Genomic DNA, 18,230 nt, shown 5'->3' on the forward strand with positions numbered 1-18,230 from the left:
ATCGGTCGATATCTGGAGAGCAAGGATCGGCTGTTTCATTACCCCCCCACACACACACACACCCCAATGGACAAAGGGCACTGTCACTGCTTACAGGCTTCTACTTTGTACAGTAATACTGCTCAGGGTATCCCGCTCTATTGTCTATTGCTTACAACATGCAGTATATACGGGAGACAGAATATCAATTTACCAATCTACCCCTCCCGGGTGCGGAGATGAGTGTTTGTGTCACTGATTACAACAGGTTTACATATTGAAAACCAGGCAGCTACAATGACGATGCATCATAACGTAACCCAGCCCATTGAGAACCGACTTGCCAGGCATGCAGAGTTCCATTATCCAGCAAATCAAGGAAGGAAACGTTAAGAAATGACACAGGTTCTATGAGAGATGATACAGGTTTGCTTAGATGTGACGTCTCAGGATTACAAAAGAAAATGTATACTAACAGGGAAAAACAGAATATAATCCGATTGGATGTTGATGTGGTTCGGGAAAAAGTGGATGATGTTACGATAGAATTCACTGAGGTGGGAAACCATGTAGAGGACTTAGAAAGCGGGAGTAGGAGAAAAAAACATCATCATCTATGGTATCCCAGAAGGGACAAATGAATCCTACACTACATGCAAGTAGAAAAAGTAATTAATTCAATCAGAGAAAATAACAATATCAACCTATTGACACTGATGGAAATCAAATCGGACATCAGAAACCTGATAAACCACGAGCAGTTATTGTATGACTGATTGGGATAATATGATGAACAGTCTTGAGTCAAATCATTTGCAACACCATAACTTTTAGATCATAAACATTCCCATAAGTGTTCATCATATCACCCCAATCAATCAGTGATGCAATAACTGCTCTTGGTTTACAGGACACGGAGACAAGAAATGAGAAAGTGTAAAAATGAGAATCCGAATAGACATCGCTCCAAAGCATTATACGTATGCTTCATGTAAAAGTGAATCCAGCACGGTGAGAGGTGAGAGTGGAGGTTGACTTAGGGAGGGGACAGGTACAGACAGGGATGTGGTCGGAGCTCAAGAGATATCATAATCACAGCAGTGATAAAAGTTATGTTGATTTTAAAATTTGAAATATGTCAGGACTTAAAGTAAAACTGCAGTACTGACCTTGAATGCATTCCGTTTTTGGCGTCGGGTGATATTGTTGGTATGAGCCAGACATCGGAAGAAGAGAAAAGAAATATTCTCTGCTATTGTTATAAGGTTAAAATGCGCCTCAAAAACATTAGAAATTGGTAAAAATATTGTAACAAATTAATCTGTTCATAGCTGCAATGATGTGGTTGCATTAGGTATACAGAGTTCGATGCAGAGCTATTATCCACATTATGGTAGCGTACTTTATGATTCATGAATGAGGTAAGATACTTTTCATTTGTGGAATCAGGAAGTGAGTTACAAAATCAATAGAGAGATGCTCAATCTGGCACGTAGGCTTCGGTATTTTTCCGATTATGACACACTTGAGTTCATGGTCATACCTAAACTTTTAACGAATCAAACTGAGACATTGTAACATTGTTGCAAAGAAAAGTGAGACTCGACCCCTTTAAAAAGATACGTTCAACACTAGTAGTACATGGTGCGCGGTTTTGGCAGTGACTGAGGCAGATCGTTATCACTCTGTCCAGTCTGTGACGAGTCTAGTCTGTCTTATGTCGAAGTTGTATTTGAAGATGGACTGGAACGTTATTAAAAGTATGTGAGTATAACACGTGTATTCCTGGTGAGTGCAAGGGCCGGTACATGAATGCAGATAGAGACAGTTCGGAGTAAGAGTCGACAGACCAATCACTCCTTGACTAAGATGACTGATTCTGATCAAGCGAGTCATGACTTACCTTACTTCTGACGACACGGAACTGTAGTAGGGCTCAGTTAACCACAAAACGCATTTAAGACACTATTCATTATTTGAAAACAACATAAGTTCAGGAAACAATGAATGACATCCTTCTTCCCTATTTGGAAACTTTTTCAATTCAATTCTGGAAACATTGTATTTTCCAAAAGAATGGACACGTAGTGTAATTATTCCTATACGTTTGTTTGTTTCTCGTTTAACACAACAATATACACAAAAAGGACGAACAAATGATGTTGATTCCAGAGGTATAACATTTGATTCGGTATGTGGAAGTAAATAATGTTTTATTTTTTGTTCTGAAGGTAACACCATGGGAAAAGTATTATGTAATATTTATCAAAAGGTAAAATAATGGCATATATTCAGAGACTTTTCCTTGTGAGTCTGGAGTGTTGCGACAATGCTGTGTGTTAAGCCCTTTTCTCTTCGCATTCTTTATTAATGAATTTGCCGAACAGATAAAACGTAATCATGAAAGAGGGAATTCAAATACACTCAGAAACATTCAGTTTCATGTGAAGATCTTCCTCTATAAATGTGGTTACTGTTATGTATGGTATAATCATGGTGTGTCACAAACAATCAAGAACTTTGTTTTAATGTCACTAAGACAAACTATTGTGGATATGTACATCCAACAGTGGACTTCTTATTGTTGATCCATGATGTAAATGTTGCTTCAATAAGTTATACACATCATTATTACCTACTGAATGGGTACAATGTGTGAAGCCCATTTCTGGTGTCCACCGCCGTGATATTGCTGGAATATTGCTAAAAGCGGCGTAAAACCATACTCACTCACTCACTCACTCACCTACTGAAAGCTATTCAATGCATATAAACCTGAGGAAGTTAAGGACATCACAGTCACAATTCAGATGTAGTTCACACTGGTTGATGCTTGCACTGGGAAGGTACAATTACATACCAATAGATAAGAGATTGTGTTCGCAATGTAATTCAGATCCAGTGGAGGATGAATAAGGTTAGAAAAACATACATAAAACGGTTTTATATTGTTCATCCAAAAGTAAAAAAATGTTTCTTTGATGAAATCAGTTCAGACAAATGTCGTTCGTAACTTATCAGTGTATATTTATCTTGGCATGTCAATTAGGAAGTAATGCGTTTATGCACCCTCTGCGCTTGTATCTTGCAATACATATACTGTGGCATGAGGCCTTTCAGTATTGAGAATAACAGGTTGATTGACAATGAAGGGACCTCGGCCCATTTGCACAAAGCAGTCTTAGCGCTAAGATGTTCGTAAGTCTATGTTAAAGTATGGGACCTACGATCACGTTAGCGCTAAGATCGCTTTGTGAAACGAAGCCCAGGGCCCACTTGCATAAACAGTCTTTAGCGCTAAGATGATCGTATCTCCCATACTTTAACATAGTTAAATAGCTTACAATAGTCGCTTTGTGCAAGTGGGCCCTGGACAAACTTTCCGCTTAACAGGTTTGCTAGTTATCTCCTAGCTCATTGGCGATATGAACACAATGTCGTCTCATTGTGGGTTAGGAGTTAGCAGGGTAGTTATTGTCGGGTGGGGATAAGCGCTTGCACTTGTCTGTTAATTACTCATGCGGGATCCTCCCCAAACCCCAACAGCTTATAATAAAGTTCACAGTTGTGTGCACAGCTAACCCCCTAGCTGCTACCTCCGAATTCGTAATTAAATTGATGAACCCAAACAAAGAACCAAACTATATGATTATAATTTATTGGGTACAAGAATGACAAATACACAACACATTATACTAATGAAGCATGGTTATTGGTTATTGTTATATATTCAGCATAAATATCTTTGATCACGTCCAACAGATAATGAGATTGTTAACCTTGGATTATTCCTTCTCAGCTTATCCTTACTCTCATGGTTGAATTTGCATTCAACTTTTTTATAACTTTATAAGAAGTTTCGACAGAAGATGTCTTCGATATAGATAATCTACGTGACGTAAACACTGAGAAAGCACACTACTTAATACAGCTCTTTCAAAATGTGAAATTCCAAAACTGTGAATTTGAAAAAAATGACAAAGCTGCTGTTATTGATAATATCATTAATGTATCTGTTTTAACAACCATTGATGTCTTTAAAGATATTTTTATCAAACTTTGTAACATGGTTCTTGGTACTGGCACATTCCCAGAACAACAGTTGGGTGTTATTAAATCAATCTTTAAAAATAGGGGGAGTTATTACAAGGTAGGAGAAAGTATTTATGTTGTGCGTTTGAGTATCTTCAGAAACAAATCTGGACACAGTTTTGAGATCAGGACATTTTCAAAAGTGCAATGACCAAATAACTTGAGTATACATATAATTTCAAAATTGGCCATAATGATCAAAGTGGCTGATTTTATACACGTATTGTACCTGTGAGCATGGGCGGGTGGGATCAAATTACATTGTCAAAATTAGAAAACAATGTTTAATCCCGATTTACACATCCACGAATCAGTTGGAGTCACGGGCCGACACCCACAACCTGGGAGTAGTAAGCAGTGTATCCACACGGATCAATGCCTGTTATAGAGACATATACGGCAGTGACAGTTAGCGGGTGCGAGGACAGGTTGAGCTCCATCTGCTCCTGGCGTGTCAGCAGCCCGTCCATCACATCTGCCCCACCCTCCACCCTGCCCACCATCACTTCATACACAAGCTGGCCCCAGGGTGAGGTAAACAGGCCAGGCCAGGACAGAATGGTCATCCTGTCGGACGTCCTGGACGAGATCATGGCTGCTTCTGAAGTAAACCAGACATCACTGTCAGGAAACAGATACAACATAACATTGAATTTTGTTGCATTTAAAACTGTATTTTCGAATTTGCTGTTTTTACGATAACTGTTGTGCTGTCTTACTGTTTAGACTTGGTGGCGGTCCATCCGTGGTGATAGAAGCTTCTGTCGGGTACCCTGGCTTGTCCAGCACATGCATGGCGCTGATGTTGTAGGTTGTCAGGTCGCTGAGTTTCAGGCCACACAGCTGGGCAGATGTGTATGTGAATATACTCGGAACGATCTGTTCGTAGATCAAACTGCTGCCCTCGATGTGAACCTATATGTTTAATTAAAAACAGAAAACAAATAAGTAAGAATGTTACAAACACCAGCTTCATACATGGTAGTTGTGACTAGAGCAAGTAGCTATGTTGAAGAAGTCAGCTCGAATCGACATACCAGCGTAGTGTAAGGACTCTGGGTTTCTCCCCCCTCCCAGTGAAGTCTCACAGTGTCTCGGGCTACGTGGCACTGGCCTCTGTCTGAGAACACAGAGGGGCTCTCCTCCAGGACCTTGAAGCCAGCTACAGATGCCAACTGGGACACGATGACTACACCATCAGATGAGGACTCGGAGGCCTGCCCCGCGTTGTTATGGCAACGTACTGTCGTGTACACCTTGACACTAGATGACGTCACTATATCAGTCAGATTCCACCTGGTAAATCTTACTCCGGGATTAGTTCGAGCAAACCGACGGACGTCGTCATCTCCGGGCGTGTGTCCTGCAGAAGATATAACAGCTATTCAGTCAGACGATATTGAAAATGAAGTTCCGTTGGGATACACAAAGACGTGTTGAAACAACATCAGCTTATGCAGTTTCTACACGAATTTACCTTTTTGTTGATTAATGTATTTTTCTAATTGATTATGACAACAAGCATGTTGCATCAATATGTCTCTTCCTAACCTATAGCAATGTCACAGTTGATAGAATCCGATTCCTGATCTTCTACAGCCCAGTTCGCTGCCATGTCCTCTGGTGAAAGGAAGTCTGCATCAACTCCTAGAAGTGGAACATTATAGCTGTGTGATCATATAGCAATGGAACATTATAGCTGTGTGATCATATATCAATGGAACATTATAGCTTGTTGTCCAGTAAAATGATCACAAAATGTTATGGTCATTATAAAGGAATAGGCCATGGAGAGACAGACATGCTTGAATGCACACGCATGCAGTAGTATTTGGAATGGTAAACGATGTTATTGCCAGACACGTTTCAATTCCCTGTTTTACCTGAACCATCGTTGACTTGTTGTATAGTTGGTGGTGTCATGTCCACCGTCACTAATTCAGCTCTGGTCAGTGATGTCAGGCCGGCAGCGTTAGTGGCGAATACTGACACATACAGTCTGGAGTTGTGAGAGAGCTTCTGGGCAGAAACTGTTCCTTGAGGGTTTCTACCAACATTAGTGAAGCCCTGCACCTGTGTCCCGCCCTCCATCAGACCTGCATGGAGAGTCGATGTTATTACCTACAGGTTTGGATGCTGCTCAGGTCACACTAGACTATCCAAAGTTTTGTTTCTGTATTTCTCCATGTCCAAATAAACATATAGTTTTATTACTAAGTTCAATATTCGTAATCTGAGTTTAATATAGGTGGCGCACTCCTAAATAATCCACGATTTGCGTCCGACATGTGAGTCGATCCTGCGCTTGCTGGTCCGAGAACCATATTAGCCCTGATATAATCATTGTTTTGACAGCATAATACGCGTGCGCGTTGGTTTCCACAAAGGGGTACACGTCTAAGGCCTACATCCCTTGTTATGGGAGATTTTCGCCCACAGCATGCGGTATAAATAATCTCATACATTCTTAATCTAGATCCTCCCAAGTGAAGCCCTTACTGACTGCCTACAAGAACATGGTGATGGGTTACTTTCCTACGGCCCACTCTTACATGATTGGGTACTCACCTACTGCTCACTGCTACATGATGATGGCGGACTTTCCTACCGCCCACTCTTACATGATTGGCGACTCATCTTCTACCCACTTGTACATGGTGACGGGAGACTCACCTACTGCCCACTAGTACAGGGTGATAGGAGACTCACCTACTGCCCACTGGAACATGGTGATGGGGGACTTACCAACTGTCCACTGGTATATGATCATGGGGAACATTCCTACTGCCAACTCTTACATGATTGGGTACTCATCTACTGCCCACTGGTACAGGGTGTTAGGAGACTCACCTACGGCCCATTGGTACATGGTGATGGGAGACCTTCCTACCGCCCACTCTTACATGATTGGCGACTCACCTGCTACCCTATTGTACATGGTGACAGGAGACTCACCTACTGCCCACTGGTACATGGTGATAGGACACTCACCTACTGCCTACTGGTACATGGTGAAAGGAGACGCACCTACTGCCAACTAGAACATGGTGATAGGAGACTCACCTACTGCCCATTGGTACATGGTGATAGGAGACTCACATACTGCCCACTGGTACATGGTGATAGGAGACTCACCTACTGCCCACTGGTACATGGTGATAGGAGAATCACCTACTGCCCACTGGTACATGGTGATAGGAGACTCAAATAGTGCCCACTGGTACATAGTGATATGAGACTCACCTACTGCCCACTGGTACATGGTGATAGGAGACTCACCTACTGCCCACTGGTACATGGTGATAAGAGACCCACCTACTGCCCACTGGTACATGGTGATAGGAGACTCACCTACTGCCCACTGGTACATGGTGATAGGAGACTCACCTACTGCATACTGGTACATGGTGAAAGGAGACTCACCTACTGCCTACTGGTACATGGTGATAGGAGACTCACCTACTGCATACTGGTACATGGTGAAAGGAGACTCACCTACTGCCCACTGGTACATGGTGATAGGAGACTCACCTACTGCATACTGGTACATGGTGAAAGGAGACTCACCTACTGCCTACTGGTACATGGTGATAGGAGACTCACCTACTGCCTACTGGTACATGGTGATAGGAGACTCACCTACTGCCCACTTCTACATGGTGATAGGAGACTCACCTACTGCCCACTGCTACATGGTGATAGGAGACTCACCTACTGCCCACTGGTACATGGTGATAGGAGACTCACCTACTGCCCACTGGTACATGGTGATAGGAGACCCACATACTGCCCACTGGTACATGGTGATGGGAGACTCACCTACTGCCCACTGGTACATGGTGATAGGAGACTCACCTACTGCCTACTGGTACATGGTGATAGGAGACTCACCTACTGCCTACTGGTACATGGTGATAGGAGACTCACCTACTGCCCACTGGTACATGGTGATAGGGGACTCACCTACTGCCCACTGGTACATGGTGATAGGAGACTCACCTACTGCCCACTGGTACATGGTGATAGGAGACTCACCTACTGCCCACTGGTACATGGTGATAGGAGACACACCTACTGCCCACTGGTACATGGTGATAGGAGACTCACCTACTGCCCACTGGTATATGGTGATAGGAGACTCACCTACTGCCTACTGGTACATGGTGATAGGAGACACACCTACTGCCCACTGGTACATGGTGATAGGAGACCCACCTACTGCCCACTGGTACATGGTGATAGGAGACTCACCTACTGCCCACTGGTACATGGTGATAGGAGACTCACCTACTGCCCACTGGTACATGGTGATAGGAGACTCACCTACTGTCCACTGGTACATGGTGATAGGGGACTCACTTACTGCCCACTGGTAGATGGTGATGGGAGACTCACCTACTGCCCACTGGTGCATGGTGATAGGAGACACACCTACTGCCTACTGGTACATGGTGATAGGAGACTCACCTACTGCCCACTGGTACATGGTGATAGGAGACTCACCTACTGCCCACTGGTACAGAGTGATAGGAGACTCACCTACTGCCCACTGGTACATGGTGATAGGAGACTCACCTACTTCCCACTGGTACATGGTGATAGGAGACTCACCTACTGCCCACTGGTACATGGTGATGGGGGACTCACCTACTGCCCACTGGTACATGGTGATAGGAGACTCACCTCCTGCCCACTGGTACATGGTGATAGGAGACTCACCTACTGCATACTGGTACATGGTGATGGGGGACTCACCTACTGCCCACTGGTACATGGTGATGGGGGACTCACCTACTGCCCACTGGTACATGGTGATAGGAGACTCACCTACTGCCCACTGGTACATGGTGATGGGGGACTCACCTACTTCCCACTGGTACATGGTGATGGGAGACTCACCTACTGCCCACTGGTACATGGTGATGGGGTACCCACCTACTGCCCACTGGTACATGGTGATGGGAGACTCGGTGTCCGTGAAGTGCCATGATACGTGTACAGACGACCAGTGAGGCAGGAACACTGCGTTCACCTCCACGTGCTTCTCTGTGTCACCAGCCTCGTCATGCCCACCATACTTGACGCTCTGCAATGTCACGTGATCAACTGCCATTGCCCTGGACCTGGACTTCGTGCCAATTGTAAGTTGTGTGGATTCCTCCCGAGCAATGAAGGAAAACGTGTGTGTATTCCACATGATAACAGAATGTCTTCCAACATCACACACCCCTCGGCATAGATTCGGCTCCAGGCTGAATGGGATCACTTCAATGCCAACTGAGACGAAGCCTTCTATAACGCTATGATGTACGTCCGTGGTCTCTGTATATCCCACATGAATCTTCACTTTGTACACTTGCCCCACACTGAGATGTATATCTCTCTGGAGAACAGATCCGGTGATTACAACATAGCTGCTCCCATGTCTAGCTGATGGACGCTCAGATGTAACAATGTATATGCATGTAGAGTTGTTAGTCTGCCAGTGCTCGGGAAGAGGTTCATTGCACGTCGATGAATTCACAGGTTTATTTTGTATCTCAAACGAAGGATTCTTCACCAAGTTGCCTTCTAGGTATGCCACGGACTGTGGTTCTGGGGGAGATGTGTCGACGACAACGCCGTCTGATACAGTTACGTCTGAGGCGTGACCCACTGCATCTACAGCATACACCTTGCTCCATAAACGTGTACCTATAAACAAGGGAATACCATCATCAGGCGTTTCCAGAAGGCTCACTGAATGAACAGTTAGGCTCCTACTAGAACATTACCAACCATGATAGCCTATACCCTGCAACCTCGGTGGACAGAGCAAGATTTTCAACGTTTAGCTTCACAAATGATCTATACCGAAACGTCACCTTTGCAGTATTAAAGAAGTTGTTATCCATAAATTGTGCCTACTTTGTCATCCATCAACTTCTAAGTAATGCCTATCAAACAATTCAGTTTAGTTTCACTGTTTGACATGTTATGTTTCGCTACTTGACAATTTGCTGTTTTACATAACATTTACGTTGGTGACAATTTGTCCTCCGCAGGAAGTTTGGGACGAAGGATACATACCGCTAGGGAGAGGGGAAGCAAGTTGTGCCGAGAAGGTGGTATGAAGCCCAGTCTCCCGCCAGCCCAGCACACTGCAGTCTGTTGTGTCGTTGACTCTTCCCACACACCAGAAGTACGTGATGATCGTGGAGTCCGTGTCAGAGAAGCCGTGCCAGGAGGCGGAGACCTCTGATGGAGAACTCTGGTAGTCCGTGTCGTGCATCTCTACAGGGATGTATTAGAGACAGTTAGAGGAGGTAACTACACAAGTCAACAAGTAACCACATTTCACCAGGTATGGTAACCTCTGTGGAGATCCCGGGTCAATTGAATATTGTTTGTGTGTTCAATATGGAACACCGCAATATTCAAGCTGTATGATGAATATCTGTTAATATTTATATCTGGACCAAACGATCTGGGGGTTGATTTTATGAGCAACGATGCTCGCCATCTACACATAATCAGCCAAGTCACCGAACCTGACAACTCCTGACAAGCAAACTTGGGACCTGCTCTAAGATGTGTGGTGTTGGTCGGGCACTGACGTCGCTGTGTAATTGTATGGACGTCAACCTTCGCTCAACATTCTATTCCTTGGCCCACACTCTGTTATAAACAGGACGCTCTAGTACAGTTGGAATATTGCGACGTACAGCAACAGACAACACTTCAAGCACTGACATTGGAGAAGGGAACGTACCTTGTCCGTCATCCACTCTGCCCGCTACAGGAGGCAGCACGTCCACCCGGACACCGTCAGAGTGAGCCCAGCTGACCAGGCCAGCTCTGTTGTAGGCCAGGACACTGGAGTAGTACACTGTGGCTGCTTGTAGACCCAGGCCCCTGGCTGTGTACTTCGTGGTGGTCAGGTCATCTGACGCGTGGATACTGTGTCCTGAAATAGTGAAGTTATTGAGTGAGTCAGTGAGTTTTGTTATATTCAGGCATATCGCGACAGGTGCACCTGAAATGGGTTTCACACATTGTCCCCAAGTGGAGGTCGAACCTATGCGAACCTAACAATCCTTTATAATTTGTCATTTATTGCATCCTTCCATTCCCCATGTACAGCGAATAATAACAACATGAATGATAATAACAATAATTATAATAATGATAACACATAAGTCAGTGACAAGTAAAGTCATATCATCGCCGGTCAATCAATTCCTAGGTATGTAGAAGGACAATGTTCGGGGTAGGATATTAGCTACCCTTGGACATCAGCTTCCAGGTTAGATTCAAGCACATTTACTATAGTGATCTGTAATTTGTTGGTCCTGGGGCCTCAGCTTCCAGGTTAGATACATGCACACTTCTATATTGATATGTTATGTGTTGGTCCTAGGACATCAGTTTCCAGGTCAGATACATGCACACTTCTATATTGATCTGTAATGTGTTGGTCCTAGGACATCAGTTTCCAGGTCATGCACTTCTTCTATACTGATCTGTAACGTGTTGGTAGATTTAGGAAACTGAGAACGCTCACCCCCGGGGCTTGTACTGATGTAGACTCGGTACTTGAGAATCCCAGCGGCGCCCGGCAGGAACTTGTTAGTCCAGCTGATCCTGATTGTGTCCGTCGCCATCTTAAAGTCTGCATCCTTCACTCCGTCGTCATCGCTGAGCTCAATTACCTGCATCATTCACATATAGTGTTGGAGACTGAGTGGGTGAATGCCGTTTAATACCGCAATCATAAATATTTAGTTATACCGTGATGGGAAGTTAATGGTCGAATCTGGACAAGGCAAACCACTGACTAAAAGCATTAACACCGGAAATATATTGTGAAGTCGAAAAAGATCACAAGATAATGTCCTGGAAATAAAGTCTTTTTTACCATCTTCCAGGGGCAGCAAAATTATTAAGATTAAAGTCTAAGTGGAACGCACATATGAAACATTTAATATCTTGAGATCATTCACGTTTATGAGTCACATATGTCACTAGTTGTCCAACGAACTTATCATTACGTGTTAACAAATGAGGAGCTGTATTTTCTATCAAATGTGTTGGAGTGACAATATCAAATCTGCCTTATTTAATGAAGAGCAATGATATTCTGACAACATGCTTGCAGCATTATTAACATGGGATTGCGTTGATCCACGTGTAAAACAAAGCCACCATGTGTGTTGACTCACTGCGAGTGCCTGGTTGTCGGTGGTCTTGGGAGGGGCTGTGTCCACCATGACCCCGTCCGACTTAAAGATGCTGTACGTTGTCGCATTATACCAGCCTCTCACAAAGAAGGAATACACGTGCCGGCTGCTGAGGTCCTCGCCTTGGTCACAAGCACGACAGTTAGTCGGAATAGTCCATTATAGTTCATACTCTCTTACAAACATCCCTTCTCTTTCATTGCTTTGTAAATGAATACTACAACACATAGTTTGATACGAAACATTTCGTTTTCAGTTTATATGAGATATTATCGCTTAGACTGCCGTAGGTCAATGGTCAAGTATCGGATCGTCTTAGCACTGATATCGCTTTATGGAACAATATAACTTGTAAGCTTCTGAATAAAGATCGGATGATCGGTAGGTGAGTCAGTACCGTGTGCCAGAAGGATGACAGCTGATGTTTGCCGCCCGACGCTGAACCAGACTCTGCGGGATTGACTGTCAAACACACCCGTGGGGTAGTCGCTGTCACTGACTCCAAGACTGACCTCATACCTGCAGCCAACAACAAACTGTCTGGGATACCTGGCACACTGTGGTCACAACGATGAGTTATTTCAAGCAACCTTTACAAATATTCTTGATATTAAGTAATAAGAGAAACTGTACTGTGTGAAAGGCAGCCCTTGTTGTTTCAGCACCGTCCAACGGGCAGCCATGAAGGTGTCTGATGGTGAGTGGTCAATGTCCCCGGATGGAGTGAAGCGGAGGTCAGTGACATCGGTCACACCCAGAACATCGTTTGACCCACCTTGAACATAAAGTGTAACGTATACCGGCACGCACTAATGATTACAGGTTCTTGTCATAATTAATGATCTATATTTACGGTGAACTGACTTTCTGTAATTGTTATTGCAACCGAGTTAGATCCTCCCTGTGGAGACATCACTTGTGACCTACCATCCAGCAGCTGTGTACATCCGCGTGTGTGGTGGCACGTCCTGTCCTGCACGGCACAGACACAGTGACCCTCACAGTTGTACGACTGACACCGTCTGACCAGCTCCAGCTCACCCCCAGCTCCTAGTTCCAGCTCCAGGTGAAGAGCATCGCTCTGGAGGCCAACCTGGGTCACAAGGAATACACATTGAACACAGAAACATAACTAGGTTAATACTATGGAAATGTCTGTTGTGTGTTCGTGGGTTGTAAATATAAAACGTCAACACGAGAGAACAATCAGTCTCGGAAATATGCCAAAGCAGATTCGATTCGTAAAGGGCAAATTAGCAGTGAAAATAACATGAATGTATCACTGAAAACCAGCGTTGACACCAGGTGTTCGCGAACAGGTAAGCATGTAACACCTACCCCGTTGACAGCCCAAATTGCCACAAACACAGACGGTGTGGAAGAGAGGTCTTTTGTGTCTACAACACCAGTTTGAACTCTGCCTTCATCATCGTGCTCAATGCCAGATACATTGTGTTGTACGAGCACACATGTGCTTCCCTGAAACAGTTAGTAAATGATGTCATGGTGGTTTCAAGATGCACCAGGTCAGCTCGGAGTCAGAACACTCCGTGTCTGAGTGGCAGTACTAGTAAACACACACACACACACACACACACACACACACACACACACACACACACACACACACACACACACACACACACACACACACACACACACACACGTGCATGCTCCACGTCGCTATATAAGTGCAATAATCTTCAGCACGACGTAAAAACACCATTCCACCCCATTACATCTCACCTCATCACACCTCCCCATCTCAAAGTGCACCAACTACGACAAATCTGTAAGTGTTCTTCTATGTATCTATGTTGTTTATTTTAGTATGTTAGTAGTCCTACTACATTTTTGTCATCGCCAGTAGCCCGAGGGATGGTGTAAATCCTGCTGGGGACCATGTAGGTAGCAGAAGTACCGTAAGTCCCCATGGTCCCTAGTATGGTGGCCGAACTTTGGTTGCTGGCGATCTACAGCCCGTTTTTATACTGTGTCGTCTGATATAATTTGATCATTTTATTGCTCTAAAATTAGTTTTAAAATTATAATCTGTGATATATTGCTAATTGTTTTACTGTCCTTCGGCGACAGGTTTTTATATATAATTTAAATGTTTAACTTGATCAAGTCACGATATGGCTGAAATAGTGCCGATGTGACTTTAAATATTAACTCACTCACTCACTACTACATTTTTGTTCGTCCAGTAAATATATACATGTGTCGAAGATGCTTTAATTTTGAAACTGTGTATACGTCATAACGACGACACATCAGTATTATATAAACTGGAACCAAAGATATTTAAATATGTAATGTGTAATTGGCATGAACATGATATGATTCCACCTCAGTAAGATCCGTTCCGAACTCCACAGACCCCGCCGTGATGATGTAGTGCGTTATTCCAGAATGGAGATCAGTGAAGCCGAGCCAGGCGAGGTTCAGCCGGGTCCTGTTCCATTTCATCCAGCCCGACTGGTGTCGAGACAACCCCGCTGCATGGTCGGTGTGCACAGCTAGCGCACCTGCATTACAGTCATAGAACCGTGTTAGTGAGAGAAGAGTGAAAAATTCGTGGATACATTGTTGTGTTACCTGTCAAAGATTCATGGATACAGTGTTGTGTTACCTGTCAAAGATTCATGGATACAGTATTGTGTGTTACCTGTTAAAGATTCGTGGAGACAGTGTTGTGTTACCTGTCAACGATTCATGGATACAGTATTGTATGATACAGTATTGTGTGTTACCTGTTTAATAATTCGTGGAGACATAACTGTGTGTCACCTGTCAACGATTCATGGAGACAGTGTTGTGTTACCTGTCAAAGATTCATGGATACAATATTGTGTGTCACCTATCAAGGATTCATGGATTTATTACTGTTTGTTACCTGTCAAGGATTCATGGATACATTATTGTGTATTACCTGCCAAAGATTCATGGAGACATTATTGTGTGTTACCTGTCAATGATTCATGGACACATTACTGTGTGGTACCTGTCAATGATTCATGGACACATTACTGTGTGTTACCTGTCAACGATTCATGTTTACAGTATTGTGTCACCTGTCAACGATTCATGTATACAGTATTGTGTTACCTGTCAATGATTCATGAACATATTACTGTTTGTTACCTGTCAAAGATTCATGGAGACATTACTGTGTGTTACCTGTCAGTGATTCATGGATACATTACTGTGTGTTGTTACCTGTCAAGGGTTTCGAGCTGTCCACCAGCATGGCCCCGGTGTCTGAGGAGTGACATAAGCCGGCCATATTGCAAGCGACGAGCGTCACTGTGTAGCTGCTTCCATCGTGGAGGTCCAGCTGTGACAGCGTGTATTCTTCAACAAGTCCTGGGAGCTTTAGGGAAGGTAGAAATAGGATAGTGTTATGTTTGTAATAAATGCACTTTATATGAGATATCAAATCCATTGATTATAGAAACCGTGATTATAATGTTATAAGATGCGTATGTTGAGTGTGTTCACAGTTTTGTAGATGTAGATGATATAGATTGCGATACATATTACCATTAGTGTTGTATACTTCACCTTGCTTCTAAACCATGTTTAACATGAACAAATGACGGTCACCTTCAGGAGACTTGACTTGAACTCCCCCAGTTGGTGTGATGAGATGGAGAGGTATTGTCTCTCAATGTAAGACTCTTCGTCCTTGAACTTCCAGCCTATCCTCAAGGTCGTCCTGCTGATGGACGTCCCAGCCACAATGGAACCGTGTCCATCTAGGATCCCTGGTGTCACGACAACTTCTGGTGGAGTGATGTCAACCAGAAACCCGTTGGACGTAATTTCGCTGTATAAACCTGCCACATCAAAGTGATAACATACATACAACTACATGTAGCTGTTTTGGATACGCATCACTTTTCTTCGTTTGATTCAGTTTTTCTACACATCACAATTGGGGGACACGGATCGTCCCGTAAGTAAAGTCTGCCATCTTCTACATCTCCGATTGGCGACAAATATTATTTTGTTTTTAAATCCATATACTGATCTCTTATTCATCACTTACATCCAAATACGTTGTTAAGTGCATTCCCTGTTATAGTGTTATTTCTGTACATTAACCCTACGTTGTGCAAACATATCAGTTATTTATATTTTTGCTTCCGATATGGAATACTTATTCAAAGTTCACATTCCAAGAAATAAAGTATACGTATTTGGAGGTAGGTCATTAAGGAAGAAATTGGTGAATATAGATTTTGAAAATATAAACAAATGTGCAGCCTACTGGAGGCTATGCGTCGCCCTGTATGAAATGTCTGCCAATGTGCGCTTTAGGATTAACAAGGCTTTTCTACATATCAATTTGAACAAACTCATATTAAACGATGAGCGAATCGGTGCATACTGCAGCTACAATTCATCATACAGGTTTTTGCTTTCGATCTGGATCCTCGTTCAAAGTTCTCATTCGATAATGTTAATGATGTGCGTTATCGCCCATCACCTGCTTTATTGTAAGCCCCGACAGTCGTGTACAGAGTCTGTCCAACCGGAAGCTGGTTGTCACGTGACAGCGTGTGGAAGATGACCTCCTCCAGGGCTGCATTCGTTACTGCGAGAATCTCGTCACCTCCTGGTGTTGTTCCAACACGCCATTCATAGTGGTCTAACCCAGATTCAGGGTCCTGGAAGCCTCGCCACTTACATCCAAGGAATGTCCTGAAAACAATAATCACCGAACTATGTGGCAGGATAATGTGATCTTATGATCCAGTAATTCTTTTGTTTTATAATTATAACCTTCACTCCCGGACAAACTCAAAAATATAGATAGTACTTTAGTAACCTTTTTATTAATTTTATTTTACAAATGAAAATTATAGCCTATTTACGGTTTCTAAATAAGTCGGATAATACTATTGAGTTGCATCATGATCACCTGGAAGCCTGATATTGGACATCTTCATCTCGGGTTCCGTCCATGATGTTCCCAGTTCGTGGAGCGGTCACGTCTAAGATGACACCATCACTTGTCGCCATGGTGCACAGACTAGCCATGTTACACGCGGTCACCGTCACGTAATACGTCATGCCACACTTGAAGGCAATGTCATAAAACCCCACATCTGCAACAATTAGATACGCACAGGGTAGCCGCAGTATATCTTCATAAATATTAGTACAACAATTAGACACGTACATTTTACACCAGTATACCTTCATAAATATTAGTACAACAATTAGACACGTACATTTTACCTCAGTATACCTTCATAAATATTAGTACAACAATTAGACACACATTTTACCGCAGTATGCCTTCATAAATATTAGTACAACAATTAGACACGCACATTTTGCCGCAGTATATCTTTATAAATATAAGTACAACAATTAGACACGTACATTTTACCTCAGTATACCTTCATAAATATTAGTACAACAGTTAGACACACACATTTTACCGCAGTATGCCTTCATAAATATTAGTACAACAATTAGACACTCACATTTTACCGCAGTATATCTTCATGAATATTAGTACAACAATTAGACACGCACATTTTACCGCACTATGCCTTCATAAATATTAGTACAACAATAAGACACACACATTTTACCGCAGTATGCCTTCATAAATATTAGTACAACAATTAGACACTCACATTTTACCGCAGTATATCTTCATAAGTAGTAGTACAACAATTAGACACGTACATTTTACCGCAGTATGCCTTCATAAATATTAGTACAACAATTAGACACACATTTTACCGCAGTATGCCTTCATAAATATTAGTACAACTATTAGACACGCACATTTTGCCGCAGTATGCCTTCATAAATATTAGTACAACAATTAGACACTCACATTTTACCGCAGTATATCTTCATAAAGATTAGTACAACAATTAGACACGCACATTTTACCGCAGTATGCCTTCATAA

The 18,230-nt window shown here is 43.1% G+C and overlaps 1 protein-coding gene across 1 annotated transcript in view; it reads right to left on the reverse strand.

Moving 5' to 3' along the window:
* The window catches only part of LOC124122333, a 156,196-nt gene that overhangs the window by 101,369 nt on the left and 36,597 nt on the right, over nt 1–18,230 (reverse strand). The gene's annotated exons all lie outside the window — the stretch shown is intronic.

This window comes from Haliotis rufescens, unplaced genomic scaffold (assembly GCF_023055435.1).
Source record: "Haliotis rufescens isolate VD_foot unplaced genomic scaffold, xgHalRufe1.0.p SCAF_16, whole genome shotgun sequence".
Taxonomy (NCBI): Eukaryota; Metazoa; Mollusca; class Gastropoda; order Lepetellida; family Haliotidae; genus Haliotis; species Haliotis rufescens.